At 41.1% G+C, this 19,517-nt stretch overlaps 1 protein-coding gene across 1 annotated transcript in view; it reads right to left on the bottom strand.

The window, feature by feature from the left end:
• DLGAP4 (DLG associated protein 4) overlaps positions 1–19,517 on the bottom strand; it is a 1,552,488-nt gene that overhangs the window by 849,563 nt on the left and 683,408 nt on the right. The window contains exon 4 of the mRNA XM_069243703.1: positions 4,725–4,786. The gene's annotated coding sequence lies outside the window, so the exon portion shown is untranslated. The remainder of the gene's footprint in view (positions 1–4,724; positions 4,787–19,517) is intronic.

Here is a 19,517-nt window from a genome sequence, read left to right as displayed (position 1 = left end):
ACAACGAGAAAGTGGATGTTTTAATTCCAAACTCCTAGTGTTCTGTACACTTATCTACTGTGTCAGCCCCAGCACTAGCTTCTTCCTACTGACACACAAGCGCCTCAGTTATGCCAGGGGCATCCTAGAACACAGACTGCCTTCTCCACCACAGGACAGAAGTTTACTGAGTTACAAACAGTATGAATTAGGGGGCCTAAGCATACAGGAGAAAAAACACAGATGGGGAGGTGGGGAGGTGGGTAGTTGTATGGCAACCAGCAACATCTCTATGTTCCCAAGCACACAGGGTAAACATTAATTTATACCAGCGTACCAGGTGGCATGCTCTGCCCAGCCATTCAGACAAACAGAGAAGTCGGTCTGCAAATGTATATGAGACCTTTGTGAAAAAGAGGAAAAATCCTATGATGGAACTTTGGTGTTTTTGTCACAGCAATAACCGATCTGGGACTTTTGATGAGGGACCTGTTTGAAACGTGGAGGAGTGTGTTCTCATAATATCTCGTGATAATTGTACCCATGATTTTAAAATCTCAACTGTTTCCACTACTGGGTGTGAATTTCAGGACTAATTGACTTAAGAAAAATAATTCACACTTGAAGACTTGAAAAGTCCTGGATTTGTCTGTTTGATATATATTCATGGATATTCCATCGTCCCTCCTGGATCCCGCAATGATCCCTTGAGTTGGCATTACAACAGCACCCCTCTCAGAATTATTGGAGACAAATCTAAGTGTTAAACATGGGGATGAATGAGGAGAGGTAGCGGGATAACAGGTGAAGCCAGCAGTGTTGATCATCCTTGACTCCAGTGAATCTCTCACAGTACTATGCCAGGCACAGCGGCAGTAACAACGCTTTTGCCAGTAGCATTGTCGGCAGGATGAATTCCTGAATCTGAAAGCAACAGCTCAACTGACTTCTGGGCTGGTTATCAGGTGGGCATACCCTTGTCTGCAGAAAAGTTTATAAAAAGCTGATACATTCTGATGCAAAATGAGCTAGTCGTCACCAAATGTTGTAAGTTGGGAGTCCAGTCTTAATGACCAATCCGAATATCAGTGATTTGCCTGCTTACATTTGTTTGTGCCAGGTGATTAGAGAATTCAAAGTCGTCATCCAATAGCACATCCTACTAGCAGTTCATGGCACAAATGCCAAAATAACAAAAGGAAAATGATGCAGACAGTACCACCATCCATTTCCCATGTAGCCTCAAATAGTGATGGACGTCTCTGAAAAAAAAGGTATTTCACACAACCTTAAGCAAGAAGGAGGCATCAGAGTCAGATAACCCATGCAGTGGTACGCAAGGAAGATATAGACCTGCTGCAGCCTACTCTCCAGACAACACCCTGGAGTCCGGGTACTAGTCTGGGCTGGTGAAGCAACACGTTACGGAGTGGCATTTCTGAAGTCATTCATGGTGCAGTTTTGGAGGCAGGAAACGTGGTACTATCACTAGCAACCTCCATCTTTTCATTGTAGACTTTGAAACACTTCAACAATTAATCCAGCTGGTGAAATGCAAGCAAGGTCAGTGAGAAGTTGGCACTAGTGCCATTGAGAACCATGTATGGAACAGGCAGTGCCATCCTTGCTGTACCTGATGTCTAAAACCACGATTGCATGAGAAGGCAGTGGCTCAGAGGATGTCGCTGCTCCTCTGGCATTGACCAGTGAAATGTTGTCCTGCTTGGACTACCAAGAACTACCGGGCTCAGATGTGCAGCAAAAAGATAGTTTCAGCCACAATCACCACCACAGTTGCTGGGAGTGCCACAGGAGGCTGCAACAATGAAGAGTCTGTGCTATTTGTTTCCATAGCCCCACCGTATGTATGTTGCTGTGTTCTGTAAAATGATGATATTGCCCCCAAGTGCAGCGTTTCAGAGGAGGCCTCTCAACTCAATCCATAGCCAATGTACAGCAGCTGTCGATAAGATTCCGACACTGTTTTAAATGAGGAAGAAGAGGAACCAGCTCGACGGGAAACCCTTGAAGGGGATACTGGAGAGTAGAAATGGCTTGTACACTGCTAAATGAAGCTGTAAGAAAGAACAACACTGCCCAAATACACCCGGCAACAAATAGCCAAATAACTTCAAAAACACATTCTTTTGAAATAGTAAACATATGTATCTCAAGAGATGTTAGGTGAGAACACTTTGAAGCTTACACTACACCAAATGTAAGGCAAACATTATTAAAGAGCATTGGAGTTATGAAGATAAAAAATACAATGCAGTGACTTAACCAAGAATAAAAACCTATCAAATGGACCAATGTTACTGCACACTAAAACCTGAAAAGTGTACCTGAATGCTACAGTTATACATATTTTCAAAAACATAGTAAATGCAATAAAAACATAAGAACATTAAAAAACATGTAAAATCAGTATAATAAAACGTCTTTCAAATTAAGTAGTTGAACCATGAACTAAAAGGGGAGTGCACCTATTGCATGCCTCCCTCACTCCGTCAAAAAGCCCAAAAGCTGACCCACCAATGACTAGTGAGAACATGCATGATAGAATGCAAGTCATTTTTTAGGTCGCGCCTAGGTAGCGCGCATGCGCTGTCTCTCGACATAATGTAATCTACTTCCAACATGCTGTAATCTAGTTCAGCAGGCTTTCACCATGCCCATCACATGCCCATCACTTTCATTCGTTCCTTGGCCTACCTTTCAAAATTCCTTTGGTTTGCTACGTAAATGTTTTAGGTTTGTTCTACTTTGAGGCTGTTTTGTTCCCACCCCAGGGACTGTCCCTATTATACGGATTATTGCACCATGGGCCATATCCCTTAGTGTCGGCGCCCTAATTCTTTCTTTTGCCTCTCCACTTTGTGCTTTTGGCGATATGTTCTTTCTTCCTCTGGCATCTCCCTGTTTCTTTGTGGAGTCTGCGCCTGACAGGCTCCAAGCTGGAGGAGGATTCTTTATTATTTATTTATATAGTGCAAACTCGACCAGAAGATTAGAGCGCTTTGCATGAGCACCGGTTAAATTTGCAGCCCCATTCCTAAATTCTTCCCAAGTTTAGCAGTTGAAAATATACAAACTGGTGCCTTTCAAACAGAAAAAAACACAAGGGAAACCGTCAATGAGGCTGTCTCCAGCACAGTGGGAGAGTCAGTACTACAATGTTTACTGCATTTGGGAAACTCGCCCATAATGCTTTAAGGAGAATTCTTTTTACAGCACATTTTTGCCTACAACTCAGCCTGTGGTGGTCCCAGGAGAATTGGACCACCAACAAAACGTTCACCACAACATGATTTTTCTGTCCAGCTCATCTTTGGGGTCCCCACACTGGGTTGGGTGGGGGGCTCAAAATAATAGCTTCTCCCACCGTTCAATGTCTTTTTAAGCTCTCTCATGGCTGGAGATTGTGATTTACAGCTGGGATAAGCTTGTGTTCTCAGGGCCTTATTTTTAATAACATTCTGCTAGGCCTGAAAATGTGTAACACATTATGCCCTCTAGGGGTTGAATATATGGTTACACTGCAATGCTCTCTGCCCTACTCTTTTCTTTTGATTATGCCCTCTAGGGGCTGGCTATATGGTTACATGACCATGTTTTTTCCAAATGCTATTTTTATTGGATACTCTCTGGGTGATGTTCTGACCATTACAGTCTAATTCGAAGAGTATGAAGGAATGCACAAACACAGTTTATTTCTGATAAAGGTTAATGTGCTGCTTGGCAAAATACTTATAAGGTTCAAGGCGAGACCTATATGCTATGCCAATGCTTGTTCTTGAATGGTAGGGAGTTGGCCAAGGGAGATGATAAAGATTCTTTGGTTAAGACTTTCAGAAATGAAATTGCAAGGAGAAGCGAGCCAGTTGTACTTGTTCAAAAGAGTCAGTAAAACCACTTTGAGAAAGCAACGCATCATTATGATTTTAGAGTTTCTAATAGTTGTATAAGGATAGAACCCATAAATATTGTCATGCAAATAAGTACATACCATTTGAAAGCTCGCCCAACAGCTAATCATTTTTACATTTTACATTAGCCATAGAAAGGACCTTCTAAATGTCAATTGAATCTCTAATAGGGCCATTGCAAGAGGCCCAGGAATGAATATGCAATAGCACCTAAAGTAAAGCTAGTAGCAAAGAAAATTATGTTGTTTGATGTCCAATAAGATAGGAAACAACACAAGCATTTGTGTATTTATAGGTTGGGCAGGCTTGCCAATCTAATGTCCACTACATTACATTATCTCCCCTGCCTATCACCACATTGCTGAACTGTCTGCGGATGCCACTGCAAGTCAGCAGAGAGGGTTAAATAATCAGTTCATGGTAGAACTTAGAAACCTACAAATATTTTTGTTAAAATAGTAAATCTATTGACTATTTAAAAATCAAGACTATAATCAGTTAAGGCAAGGTATTAAGAAGCAGAAAATATATTTGCTATTAATTCAAATTTGCACTGGCGGCGCAATATGTTGTTTGTTGCATAGAAGAAACAATGAAACTGGCCCTCATTAGAAATATAATTATAGGTCGATTGAGTGATGTGATTGGTTGTCACTTTCATATTGCGTAATTATGCATGATCTAAAGGACAAGAATACATTTCTGATGCCCATTTATGCTCAGTTTGCTCCATTACATGACAGGTGTGTGTGGTTACATTATATCATGCACCCAATACCAATTCAACTATTGCTCATTATTTGAGTTAAACTGTACCTTCCTGTTCGTTGAGCGTGTCAGTATGTGAAACGGCAATATCTTCGGCGTGGTAAACAGGCCTGTAGAAAGCAGATAAAAAACAATCAATAAAAGAATTCCATTGCTTTTTTTTGTAAAAATGCAATGTTGTCACAAAATTAAGATAGGGGTCAAACAACGAAGAAAACTTGCATATGATCTAGAGCAGAGCATAAGAGCAACAAAGCTGGTATAGCCATAACCTGATATTTAGAACAATGTAGGTATATATACACACATATGTATATATATACATATATACACACACACACACATATATATATATCTATATATATATATATATACATATACATATATATATATATATATATATATAGCACAGACTTAAGAAACCAAAGGCTACATGGACTTTATAGTTAGGCTCAAATTTTAAACATACAAAACCATAGAAATTCAGCGGTTAGAATTAGAGTTTTTTCAAGTAACTAAAACTCGTTCCCTAAGGTAATTATAACTTGCACCACTACCATGCACAGATGTCTCCTCAATAGTTTTAGTGCAAATATTACATTCATATTATCAATGATGTCATCAAAGATGTCCTGAGTCTTGCAAAATGTGGAGTGACTAGCAGTGCATGCGAGGGCACGAGGTGTTGTTACCTCAGGGCATGGGTTATAGTTACTTGAAATAACTCTAACTATACTACTGTATTTCTATGGCTTTGTACGTTTAAAATGTGAGCCTGACTATAACATTCCCTTTGTGTTTTTAAAGTGAATTTCTATGGTTTTTGTAATTCTATTTCCTAACCATAATGTCCCGATAATCTTTGTTTTTTTCAGTGAAAAAATAAATTATATATATATATATATATATATATATATATATATATATATATATATACATATATATATATATATATATATATATATATATACAACAAACTCTCTCCAAAGAGTCACGCACACTCAGAATAAATATCAAGATTTTTTTAAACAAAGTGCTTCAGCCCCTGCTACGTATTTCGGCCCTCCGGCATTGGTAACGCATGAGGAACTTGTGATAACAAACTCCATATATATACAAATAGTGTCTCAAACAAAAGTGAGCATAAACATAGACAGAATAATGGCATTATGATTACAAAATAAAACACAGATAATTTACATCCATCTTGGACTGTTAGCAGGGGAGTGAAGCACATAGGAAAATATTCGAAAGATCCTTAGCATTACATGCATGTAAAACACAGTATTCATTCCAATGTAAGAATTGCAGTGGATATTGAAGTACAAGGAATTTGAACAAAAGTTAATCATTGACTAGTTGTAAATGACACTGATGACACATTGTGGCAAATGTGGGCGAGGTTGCAAAAGTCCACAAGAAAAATCCCTGAAGTGCTTTTGTACATGTAAAATTTGAACCTAACTATAAAGTCCCTGTAACCTTTGTTTTTCTTTGTGAATATATATTACCTACTGGCAGTTGCCAGTAGTTAGTTATAGTTAGTACCTAGTTTCCATAGAAAAAGTGTTTATTATCTTGGCTATATCTTTGGCGCCATTTGACAAATCTTCATGACATTTTTCCAAAAAAGTGTGAAGTTCAGTCTTTTTGTGCAAGGAAAGTTTCGGGGTGATCCGTCAAGTGGTTGCCGAGAAACAAAAGGGTGGTGGGGGGGTCATAACGTGCATTTTTCATGTTAATTCCCATAGAGTCTTTAGACACGTCTGCAGCCCAGAACAAATTTGGTAGAAAGGTAGCTTTTGGCCCTCAGATCATACTTTTTGTTATTTGGTGTAAATCCGTTCAGTAGTTATTGAGATATTAAAAGAAATCCAAATATGTATATCTAGAAATGTGAATACTTTGCAATGAATTTGCGCTGATTCTCGAATGCCTGCACCAACAGGATTGCCATGACTGGCTAGCTGCAACTTGAGCAGAAAGTTTCAGCCGCCATTGTATGTAAGGAGACAAGGTCCCTGGGGGTGAAAGTATGAGACAACGTGGTATAAGAGGTCACAGTGGAGGTACCCTGGCCCCAGAGGTAGGATATAGGGATGTTTTAAGGTCATATTATGAGTTTAAAATGAAGAAAAATTATTATGTGATATTCGCGAATATGTTACGACGCTCAGCACGGCCTACCGATGTAAGGTCAATTAGCAAATATCCCAAAACAAAACAAAAAAGATGAACACACTCACAGACCCACTCAGACACTCATGCACCCACACACAGACCCACTTAGACACCCATGCACCCACTCACAGACCTGCTCAGACACTCATGAACCAACTCATAGACCCACTCAGAAACTCATACTCCCACTTACAGACCCAGTCAGACACTCAGGCATCCACTTACAGACCCATTCAGACACTCATCTACCCACAGGCACTCATGCACCCACTCACAGACTCACTCAGACACTCATTCACCCACTCACAGACACATGCATGGGGTTGGGTAATTATAGGGGATGGCCAAAGGCCCTGCATGGCGCAGGGTTGGGTGGTCACAGGAGGTTGGCCGCACACGTTCGAAAGGCAGATTTTATGGTGTGAGTATATATACTCTTGTTTATACTGTTCTGAATTAAAATGAGCATAGTACTGCAATTGAATAAGATAAAGTTGGGACTTTATCTTATTCAATTGCAGTACTATTCCCTACAATAAAATATGCCTTTCTTTTCCATGATTGATATGCAGGATTTAGCTTGTATATGCAGTACTGAGTCACTTTTCTGACTTATATTTGTATAACTGTAAAGTATGAATTTCGGTTGTTTAGTAAATATATATTTACTCGTTCTGTATATAATTGAAAATTATAATGCCATGACCATATATTTGAGCTTTCTAAATTATGAGGATATGTTTACTGAAGACAAGTTCCTTCAAGATTGATCTTTATTGTTCATTTTAGAATGGTGTCTCATTCACTGGCAATTTTCGCAGTTACTCTAGTAAGCTCTTTATTTTGTTGCACTCTTTCTTATTTACACAGAGTGTTTGCCATTGATATGTACATGTGCTCAAGGCACGTTGTTGACATATTTAAATATATATACACACACACACACACGCTCTCATATATATATATATCCATGAGTAAGGCTGTTGCCGAAACGCGTTGGATTTTTGTGCTGAAATAAACTGAATTTTCATAATGGAGGTGTCCTGGTTCTCCTGGTATTGAAGGGAGTGTTGAACGTTATATATATATATATATATATATATATATATATATATATATATATATATATATTTATGTATAAAACCTACTGGCAGTCACCTGTAGGTAGTTATAGTTAGGACCTACTTTCCATAGAATGCGCGTTTTTTGACTTGGCTATATCTTTGTCGCCTTTTGATGAATCTTCATGAACCCTACCAGAAGAGTGTGCCTAAAGGAACTTGTTGTGCATGGAAAGTTTCGGGATGATCCATCAAGCAGGGGAAGAGAAAGGGTGGGCGGGGGTAAAAAAAAAGTGTGTTTCCCATGTTATTACCAAGCAGACTTTTTAGGATTCTCTTGCAGCCCTAACTGTTGTACGGATTTACACCAAATCGTTGCCCACAGATGAGTCTTTTTCTTATTTGGTGTATATCAGTAGTGTGTGTGTGTATATCTATATCTATATATATATATCCGTAGTTATAGTTAGGACCTCATTTCTATATAAAAAGTGTTTTTTTGATTTGCTAATAACTTTGGTGCCATTTGATGCATCTTCACGAAATTGTCCAAGAAAATATGATGCTCACTTCAGCTGCTGCTGGAAAGGTTTGGCTGATTCATGAAACTGGGGCCGAGAAAAAAGGGGGGGGTCGCTAAACGCGTTTTCCCTATTAATTTTTCCATAGGGATTTTGAACACCCATACCACCCAAACTACTGGACAAAATTACACCAAATTAGGCCGAACAGTAGCTCTTGGTCAAGAAAGAGGCCTTTTTGTTATTTGGCGTAAATCCCTTCAGTAGTTTTTGAGAAATTAAAAAAAATCCACATTTGTATATAAAGGGACTCAAAGGCTTTATGAACCTTCAAGAACTCATACTGAGAACTGATTGGCTGCCAACACTTCAACAAGGAAGTGTTGGCAGCCTTGTTGGGACTCAGCTTCAGCCGAGTCACAGAGAACAAGATAAAAAAAACAAAAGAGGCCAGGGTAGAGACACCATAAATCCTATCGCCCTGGTGCTGGGCCCCAGAGGGACCCCCAGATCTAAAAAGGTTTTTTGAAAAAAAAAATTGTGATAAGTCACGGCAAATCAGGCAAGAATAGAAACAAGAAACAAGTGTGGGCTCCCGCGTTTGATAATTCTCTAGCACCCAGGTGGGCTAAGTCCCAGGGAACCGCCACCTCCCTGGGGCTGTGAAGAAATAAAACATGGAGGGGCCACCTGACACCCCCCCACGCAGCCCCAGGAACTGCCACCCTCCCGGACCTTAAAATAAATTAAATGTGGGAGGGGAGCTGCCTGGCCAACCACACAGTCCCAGGGACCGCCACTTCCCCTGGTCTTTCAACAAATTCAGTGCAGAGTCACATGGCACCCCCACAGCCCTGGGGACAAAGTCTCCCCAGGGTTTACATCAAATGCAATGCAGGGGGCCGCAGAGCCCTTCTGCATCCCCCAGGGACCCTCACCTCCCTGGGGCTATTTGAATCTTTCAAGGGGGGGTGGGCGCACGACCCCCCTCGAGGTACACTGATGGCCCTTGGGACTGCCACAACCCAGGCAAGGCTTCTGCTATGTCCCCGGGTTCCCACCCCTAGGACATAGCTGTTTGCTTTACCTCGGCGGAAGCTAACAGATCCCCCCATGTTACCACAAATACTCCATTTGCAGTGAGGGAGAGCTTTCAAACAGCTCTCTCTCCCATGCAAGTGGAGGTTTCCTCTGTTTTCCTGTCAGAGATGCAGGCAGGGCAACAGAGGAAACATTTCTCACATAAAAAGAGGGTTGGGAGCCAGTTGGGGCCGTGGAGCCCTTCAGGCTGCCCCCATGGTCCCTAACATTGAGACTGGGTGCCCTGGGGGGTCCCGAGGTCACATGGCCAGGCCTGGGGGATGGAGTCCACATGGCGGAGATCAGCCTGGGGATGGCTACTGCGCATCACCCCACTCCCTAAAAAATAATGTTTAGGCCTGGTCCTCGGGATGGGATCCCAGGTGCTGACATCGGCCTGGGGGGGAGGCATGCAGAGTTTGGTTGGTGTAGGGGTTGGCTGCAGGGACTAGCCGCAGGCCCTGCAGTCAACATCCGCGGTGCACGGTGAAAGGCCCCGCCCAGCACAGGGTTGAGTGGTTATAGGGGTTGGCCCCAGGCCCAGTGGCCAACCCCATCTGTGCATGGCCATAGGTCATGCGTAGTGTGGGGCTTGAGTTGTTGTAGGGGTTGGCTTCAGGCTCTGCGGCAACCGCTGCTGCGCACAGCCAAAGGCCGTACAAGGCTCTGGTTGGATTATTGTATAGTCATGAAAATTACTTTACATAAAAAAAAACTGCAGAAATTCACAGAAAAAGCAAAGGTTACTGAGTTGTTATAGTTAGGAAATAGAATTGAAAAAAACACAGTAATTGACTTAAAAAACAAAGATTACAGGCACGATATAAGTAGGCTCACATTTTAAATGTACAAGACCATAGAAATTCACTTGTTACAGTTAGAGTTATCTCAAGTAACTATAACTCGTCCCCTATGGTAACTATACCTTGCGTCCTCGCCATACACTGCTAATTACCCCACAAATTACAGCACTCATGACCCTCTATAACATCATTGATAATGTCACTCTAGCATCTGCAGTAACATTATTGATCAGATAACTGTGCATGGCAGGGGCATGAGTTATAGTTACCTTACATCACTAGTTACAGTAATGAGGGTCTTATTCCCCTGTCCTGAAGTTGTAAAGCAATAAAGATATACAGGGGCAGGGTAAGGATAGCCGGTACACACTGAAATACCTTATGTCCAGGGAGCTGATATGTGTGTGAGTGTGTGTGTGTGTGTGTGTGTATGTATATGTGCTTAACATGTTTAAGTCTGACTTTGTATGTGTGACTTTATATATCTATTTATGTATGTTTAGATATAGATACATACAAAGATAGATTTAAACATTTTGAGGCAACAACACTGCTTTGCAATGAAAACATAATTTAATGTGTGTAGTAAACTGCAGTGTCTGTTTTGTTTTTTGTGCCCCCCTCCTGGTACATTCACTAACTCGGTTTGTGGTCGGTGAGGCACACAGGGAGCCAGGATAGGAACATCGTGGGCCCCTCCGGAGCCCACTCAAGAGACACCACTGTTGCCAATAAAGGAACAGAAGATTAGTACATTTATGCATGTGCAACAAGGCATTGATCTGGGTCACACCACAAACAGGGGCATAGCTATCAATAGGGCAGCAGGTGAAATAGCAGTGTGGCCCTGGGGCTAAGGGCCCACTAAAGCCCATGTATAGCTATCTAATGCCAAACCAAGTGATGGGGGATATTTTCCTTACTGGCATTAGGGACCATGGCAACCTAGCTATGCCACTGGCGGGAAATGTTCATATGCTAATTCTGAGATTTGCATGTGAACGCAGAGAGCCTTCGGCACAGGACTTAAAATGCAGAATTCAAGATGTAAATGTTGAACTATGCCATTTAAGAGTGACAGGCAGAAACTGCCTACTGCTCAGCTATGGCTACATGAGACATAACATCCATAGGCAACATCTATACTACGTCAGTCACATCAAGGTTGATGGGAGCCTGGGAACGAATCTTCTGTTTTTGCTAAACTAAGGCCCATAATTATACTTTGTTTGCACTGCATTTGCATAATTTTTTTAATGCAAATGCGGCACAAACTTAACTCCATATTTATATTTTGACGATAGACACATCTAACGTCAAAGTATTGGCGTTTGCACCATTTCTTAGATGCATGAACCCACCTTGCGTCAATGACATACAAGGTAGTCGTTCCCATCTAAAAAATGGTTTTATCCCCATAGCCCCATATTTATTCCCCCATGCTAAAATGACGCACAGGTGGGAGGAGGGCCAAACAATGGTGCAAAGCAAGCTTTGCCCCATTATTTAACGCCTGGGTCAGACCAGGCGTTAGGGGACCGGTAGACCCATTTCCATGGTCAGAAACTATGGAAATGGGTCCACAGGTGCCCTCCTCAAACCCCAGGAACACCCCCACCCCCACCAGAGGGGCACCGGAGGATGGGGGACCCCATCCCAGGTAAGTAGGGTAAGTAGCAGTAAGTATTTTGTATACTTTTTTCAAGTGCCATTGGGGCCCCTGATATGGGCCCCCTACATGGCACAGGGTGCAATGGCCATGCCCAGGGGACCCTTGTCCCCTGTGCTGGCCATTGAGGTGGTGGGCATAACTCCTGTCTTTTCTAAGACAGGAGTCATGTAGTGTGGATGGTTTTGCATCAGAAAATGACGCTTGGCTGGTTAAAGGCATTTTTTTTGCCTCTAACCAGCCTAGCGTCATTTTTTTGGTGCAAAACCAACTTCCCCCATACCGCCACCTTCACCCGGCCTACGTAATTTCCCCAGAGGCTATCCCACCCTTTGCGTTGGCTTGCAGGATGCCATTAATTTGGCGCCCGGCTGGTGCTCTAGAATGACGCAAGCCGGCGTTATACTTTTTGACGCAAAACTGCGTTTGCACAATTTTGCATCAAAAAGTATAAATATGGGCCTGAGTGATCTAATATATCAGCGGTTGCAGACTTAAAACAGCATTTTATAACTAACATCTGCACCCAACTGTAATATCACTTTTAGCCCTTTTAACTGAATTTCTAGGGTTTTCTAAAGCAAAGTATTATTTTATTATCTTACGTAAAATCAACACCCGCTGTGCACAGCCATGTCCTCAGGACCTGTGCCAAAGCCCCCCTTCTTCCCCGGGGTGATTGTGAGTGTGCATTTATATATATATAGTATAGTATATTACAGGCAGCAAGCTTTCATCCCCAACCATTGAAGGAGAGTATTCCGTTAGGCTAGTTGTTGAGAGCTAATAGAATTTGTAGTACTGAAAAAGACTTTGAGTCAGTACAACTTGAAATATTTGAAAGATTGAAACTGAGAGGCTAGTCTGATATAACATTGGAAGAGGCAAAAAGAAAAGTGAAGTTACGTTCTAGAGATGCTCTCTTATTTAATGTAAAAGACAAAGAGAAGAAACAGAACAAGATAGGAGCAAGTATCCATAGATTTATAACGACATGCGATACTGCACACATGCAAATTAGAAGGATATTGCGAAAACATTGGCATTTGTTAAAAAAAGATCCTGTGACAGGGACAGAAATACCTAACAAACCTCAGTTAACATACAGAAGGAGTTAATCTATGAGGGATATATTGGTTAAAAGTGAAATTAGAAAATATGAAAACGATGATATGTGGTTGAAACAACAGGATGGGTTCTACAAATGTTCCAAATGTAAAGCTTGCAAAAATGGTGAGAGCATTAAGGGCCATATTTATACTCCGTTTGCGCCGAAATTGCGTCGTTTTTTTTGACGCAATTTCGACGCAAAACTAACGCCAACTAACGCCATATTTATACTATGGCGTTAGAGGCGAATAGCGCCAAAGTTCCCGGAATGTGCGTCATTTTTTAGCGTGAACCCCTTCCTTGCGTTAATGATATGCAAGGGAGGCGTTCCCGTCTAAAAAATGACTCCCAGGCCTTTACGTGGTATTTATACTCCCGGGCAAAAGAGACGCCCGGGAGTTGGCGTGGCTAAAAACGGCGCATTTGCGCCACTTTTTAACGCCTGCTCAGGGCAGGCGTTAAGGGGCCTGTGGGCTCAAAATGAGCCCACAGGTGCCCTCCCATGCCCCCAGGGACCCCCCCTGCCACCCTTGCCCACCCCAGGAGGACCCCCAAGGATGGAGGGACCCACCCCAGGGACATTCAGGTAAGTTCAGGTAAGTATAATTTTTTATTTTTTATATTTTATTTTGGTGGCATAGGGGGGCCTTATTTGTGCCCCCCTACATGCCACTATGCCCAATGACCATGCCGAGGGGACAGAAGTCCCCTGGGCATGGCCATTGGGCAAGGGGGCATGACTCCTATCTTTACAATGATAGGAGTCATGTTGATGGGGGATGGGCGTCGTTAAAAAATGGCGCAAGTCGGGTTAAGACGATTTTTTCGACGTAACCTGACTTGCCCCATTTTAAGACGCCCATGCGCCATTTTCCCCCTACGCCGGCGCTGTCTGGTCTACGTGGTTTTTTCCCACGCAAACCAGGCAGCGCCGGTCTGATTGCGCCGTCTAACGCCATTCCATAAATACGGCGCCCGCTTGGCGCTTCAGAATGGCGTTAGACGGCGCAAAACTTTTTGACGCTAAACTGCGTTAGCGCAGTTTAGCGTCGAAAAGTATAAATATGGGCCTAAATCTCTAATGGTAGGACAAAAAAAACAAACATAAAATGAGGGGACAATACACATGTAAGAGTGATTATGTAATATATATTTTAAAGTGTAGTTGCCCCAAAATATATGTAGGGAGCACCAAATTACAGGTCCATAAACGACTCTTACAACATTTGAGAGCTATACAAAATAAGGATGACACGTATCCTGTTGCACGCCACATTCATGATAGGCACAATGGAAAATTAGATGAAATAAAATGTAGGGTGATTGATGGTGTAGCTGAAGACATTAGAGGTGGCAATAGGGAGCTGAAATTAAGAACACTGGAATCGAGATATATAATTGTGTTAGATACTTAAAGAACCTAATGGATTAAACAGTAGTGAGGAAATGTTTATACACTTACAATAATATCTAATGGTCACCATTACTAATAATAGATTAGCTAGTCAAGTGAGAGAAAATATTAGTAGGTTATTTGAAATTGATTACAAGCCAAGTATTTAAATTATGACACAAGAAAAGGCATTGGTTATTTATTATTATATTTGTATTATTGTGATTAAGTCAGTTTTGACTGGTTAGTGTAAATATGGCTATGTAAATTTCAAGATTAGATGATAAACATTACATATGAATCAATGTAACATGGAAATTGTTCAAAGTTTAAAATTTAAAATTTACATACATAAGGTGCTATATTCGTTTAAGTTCTGGGGAAGCATATTTATCACAATTACGATGAATTGATATGTATTTTTCCCCATCCACCTCACTATATTGTGTGGCCTCACCATGCACTTCTTATACCCTCACATAGTACATCACTCATGACACGTTCTATGACATTGCTAACGCGTCCCTTTATGACTAATTTATACACTCAGGGACTTGTTTTAGGCCAATTAATCTTTCGACCCTGATTGAAGTCACCTTAGGACGAGATAGCTAATCAGCATGTCAATCAAGATGTCAATAACGTCATCAATATTTACCATAACAAGACAATTCAAATTAGATGAAAACATTAATAAGACTCAGGAAACCACCATGACCTTTCAGTCATGAATAACCACACCAGTTTAGTACGATTTTGTGATATTTATTCCCTATTGATTACAATTCTACTAGCAAGTTTATTAATCTCAAAACCAAGAAACACATTAGCATAGTTACAATATGGCAACTCTGATAAGACTTCATCAAAGCAAGGATTTTGAATATTAGAACATAACACAACGTCAACATAGGTTATCCTTAGCAAAGTAACATTAGCACATCATTTCAACAAAGCACAGATTCAGTCTTTGTCTGTTTGCGTCTGTGTAATGAACCCCTATACTATCCTCGAATTAGCATTGGCATATTGGGCTTCATGCAAAAAAATGTAGCAACATTAATTTGGAAAACGTCTAACTAAGGTCTTGTCAAAAGAAGCAGATGGTATCTAGAAAGGATAAGCAAACAGACAATCACAATTTCATTGTCATATAGTTACCCTCCGTATTGGGTCAGCATACAGATTCTGTCTTCGTCTTCAGGACATCAGTTGATTCGCCATCAGTCAGGAACTCAGCAAGTCTCGATAAGAAGGGTAAAAGGGTACTTCCCTCATAAGGAGGTAAAGTATAAACGGGCAATATAAGAGCAAGGATGGTTTTAAGAACCAAACAGCAAAGTCTCTATGCAGAGTGACAAAGTGTCTGGGTCATAGCAATGGCATCTCCCTAACTAATCTCGTCTCCCCTCGATCTAAACTACTTCCTTGTGTCAAGGGTTTTTCTCCCTTTTCTGTTGTACAGTCCCCTAAAATTTGATTGGTTTGGGGTTGGCACCCCACTATCTCCATTCAATAGGTTACCAATTAGCTCATCAAATTTGTCACCCCATAACAGTTCTCACGTAGTTTATTGGTCCTTATGATTGCCGTCTCCAGCGGGTAGAATGTCTGGTATGATTTCATACTCTTGTGGTTCTTTTCACATCTTCAGTCAGTGGCTCCATTGTCTGTACCGGTTCAGGCGACCTTGTACCTGGGATTAGTCTACACAGTTGCATTCAGCTAAAATGTTTCCTTGTGCAAGTCGATTTTCATGAGAACGGATCTACTACAGTTACATTCATCTTCTAGCTTTTGGAAAACAAGAGTTCATGTCCTTCAGCAAGTCAGCACACAGCACGTTAGAAAAACACATTTAATATGAAACTGGGCAGCTAGGCCTCGACTCATGCTAACTAAGGCCTAATGATTTATTAGCAGAACTTTAGCATATAACCTTTTATTATTAGTGTAAATCCATACTTTAACATAACATTTCATCATTATTAGTCAGTTTCATTAGTCCTTGTATATATTGGTGGCCACTCCCCGTGGGCAAATTTCAAGCATGCGTTTATCAAAATACATTAGTACAATTTCTATGCAGCATTATTATGCAATAATTCATAAACATTTCATGTTAATATTTAAGTATATAAGCTACGCTCTCTCAGTCCCTCCTCTGATGACATTTGTCATCACACAAAACCTTTCCCTTAACAACCTTTCATTTTCTTTAGGGTATGCATTTCAATTTCTTCTTCTCTGTGTGATCTTTTCCAAATTTCTTTGAACATTTTCTTCTTTTCTTTTTCTTCTTTCCTTCTATTTCGTTTTGCCAAATTTCTCTTGATTCTTTTAACCATAGTCCAAATAAACAAGTTAGAGCAATTAATATACCCCCTCATTATTTTTGCAAGTACCCCATTCCAAATACTACTAAACCAATTCCCTACCTTTGTTATTCCTTTCCCAACCTTTTCCCAGACTCCAGGTTCTTTCAATTCTTTCAAATCTGCACTATCTCTTGTTAAGTTAGTAAGCATACCTCTAATCTTATCACTATTATCAGGAATGAACGTACAACAATGGCGCTCATTAAGTATCTTACAGACTCCGCCACTCTTTGCTAAAAGAATGTCTAAAGCAAGCCGGTTTTGAAGAGTCATAGCCCTCTCTGCAGCAACTTCAGTATCCATCAGGAGTATAGCCCCTGGGAAATTTGTCAGCATGTTATCCACAATAGTAGACAACTTTCGAATCTTTATGGAGTTTAAGATAACCCCTACTGAAGGAATTATGGCTCCAAATATGTCACCTACGACAGCAGCCGCTGTCTCTCTCTTTTGTCTAGCATGATGTAATTCAGACATTTTAGGTAGTTGCTTTAAGTCATCAATCTGATAAATCTTTGGGAAAACTATTCCCAAATAACATGTCCCATACCATCCCTTTGGAAGACGGTAATAAGCATTACGTCCACATATATAATAGATCCCAGGGACCGCTGGATCCTGTCCATTTAACATGAACGTCCACTTACTCTGAAGCAAAAACACATGCCTGCATTCACTCGTTCCCAAAAACAAAGTATCATGATCAGATTTCGGCCTGTATATACAAAGCTTTCCTACGTGTAATGCATCTATAGCTAATTTACCCTGTGTACCTGCTACAGTGTAAGCATAATCATTTGCAAACGTGCGTTTTTCTAATCCCTTTTCTAGCTTTTCTTTTAATGCTTTCCGTCTATCATCAGTGTGATCTAAAAAGCTTTTCTCTACAGGTGTTAGTAAGCAGGTTAGATTATTGCGGTGTGCCTAAGCTGTTCCGAATGTCAGTGTTGGCTCAAAGAAACCCCTAACTATTTGTATGCTATGTTCCTTAGCTAATTTATGCAGAAACTCAATCACAGGCACAAAAGAAAACACTACATCTAGATTAGAATAAAAGTATTGTACATGTTCTTGGTTATAGAATCTTGTTAATAGCAAACTACAGCTTATTCCGTAAGTGAATGTCAGACTAGGATAAGTAACCCCTTCTTGTACTGACGAAGGAATCTTTGTGCACACGTAGCAATTTTTCGCAATTTTTGTGTCAACATACTCATTCAGCAAGCGATAGAAGATATTAGTAGATGGTTCCCTTTTTGAATTAGTTCCCTCATGCAAGTATTTTGTATCCTGCTCAAAGTTCTCTCATGGGGTTAGTGTAGCAGTCTCAGGAATTGAAGCATTGTTAGTCACTTTCTTATCCACGAACGGCATTCCCACAATCACACTTATAATTATTATTGCACACATAATTCCCACACCAAAAGCAAAAAATGCACGAGTCCTACCCTTACTATTATTATCCCTAGTGTAACTCATGATCTGTAGAGAATCAGAAGGCAGAATAAGATAAAGTAAACAAACAACTTGAGGATGATATAAAAAGCTCTCTTTTTTTTTTCTATGCAAAGTCTCTTTTTCTCAGCAAGTATTTACAGCATTTCACTCACTCCAGGACCCTTGTCGAATCAGGTTAGTAGCTTGTCACAATCGGTTTTTCAGAGTCAATTCAGGTTAACAGTGTCACATCCGGTAATTTATCAGTCTCTTTTCTCAGCTCTTCAGCTTTTCAATTTAAATTTACATTTTAACACAGTCTCTTTCTAAGGTTGAATTCAGGTGCCGTAGTATTGACCTGGAACCTCTCGATCAAAACAGAACACCAAGAATTCTTGTTGCCATTCAGCTGATGTTGCATTCGCCCATTCAGGACTTGCGTACCTTCTGTTTGCAACTCTTTTTCTTTTCAGTTTGCAGTCACTCTGTAACTCTCCTTCACTAAGATCTTCTTTCCTTGTTGTGTCAACTTCTTCCTCTATTGTGTCATTAGGGATTACTTTCTCCCCTGCAGCTTGTGGCTCCGGCCAGTTATTTCCTTTAAGTGTTTTCTTTCCGCTTGGCTTTTCAGGACGTTGAACAGGACCCTTCTCTTGTCCTATGGTGTTTTCACTTTATGGACCTGCAAGCGGCTCAGGAGGAGTCAGAACACCTTGACCTTCTTCTGCCTCACTTCCTTCGCCTTCAGGGTCTGTTATGGGCTCAACTTCAAACCCGTACCCGTCTGCTTCTGGGAGAAACTCTCTTTGTGTTGGTTCCCCTGTTGCCTCAGCTGAGATAGGCTCACTGTCACTTCTCTGGAACTCGTTTGCTGTTTGAGTGACTAAGCCGTCCTCAGCAGGCTCTACTTCAGTCTCAGTTCCCCTTTGATTACTCTCCGACCCCGAGACTTCCTTCTCTGCAGCTGTTGTTTTGGACAACTCAAGTTCCTCATCAGTCGGACACGTCACCTTCTTTGTGTGACTGGCATGTATCCAATTTGGAAGACCCTCACATTTCACAGCAGTAGTAGTTGTCAGTATTACTTGATATGGCCCCTTCCAACATGGCTCCAAACATGACTTCCTCACGTGTTTCTTGACAACAACCCAGTCACCGGCTTTCAGGGTGTGAGCTGGATCACTTATTGGTGGCAATGTGGTGGCCTC

The sequence above is a fragment of the Pleurodeles waltl genome, chromosome 7, assembly GCF_031143425.1.
Source record: "Pleurodeles waltl isolate 20211129_DDA chromosome 7, aPleWal1.hap1.20221129, whole genome shotgun sequence".
NCBI lineage: Eukaryota > Metazoa > Chordata > Amphibia > Caudata > Salamandridae > Pleurodeles > Pleurodeles waltl.
Note: the sequence above shows the minus strand (reverse complement) of the source record. Positions and strands in the feature narration are given on the sequence as shown.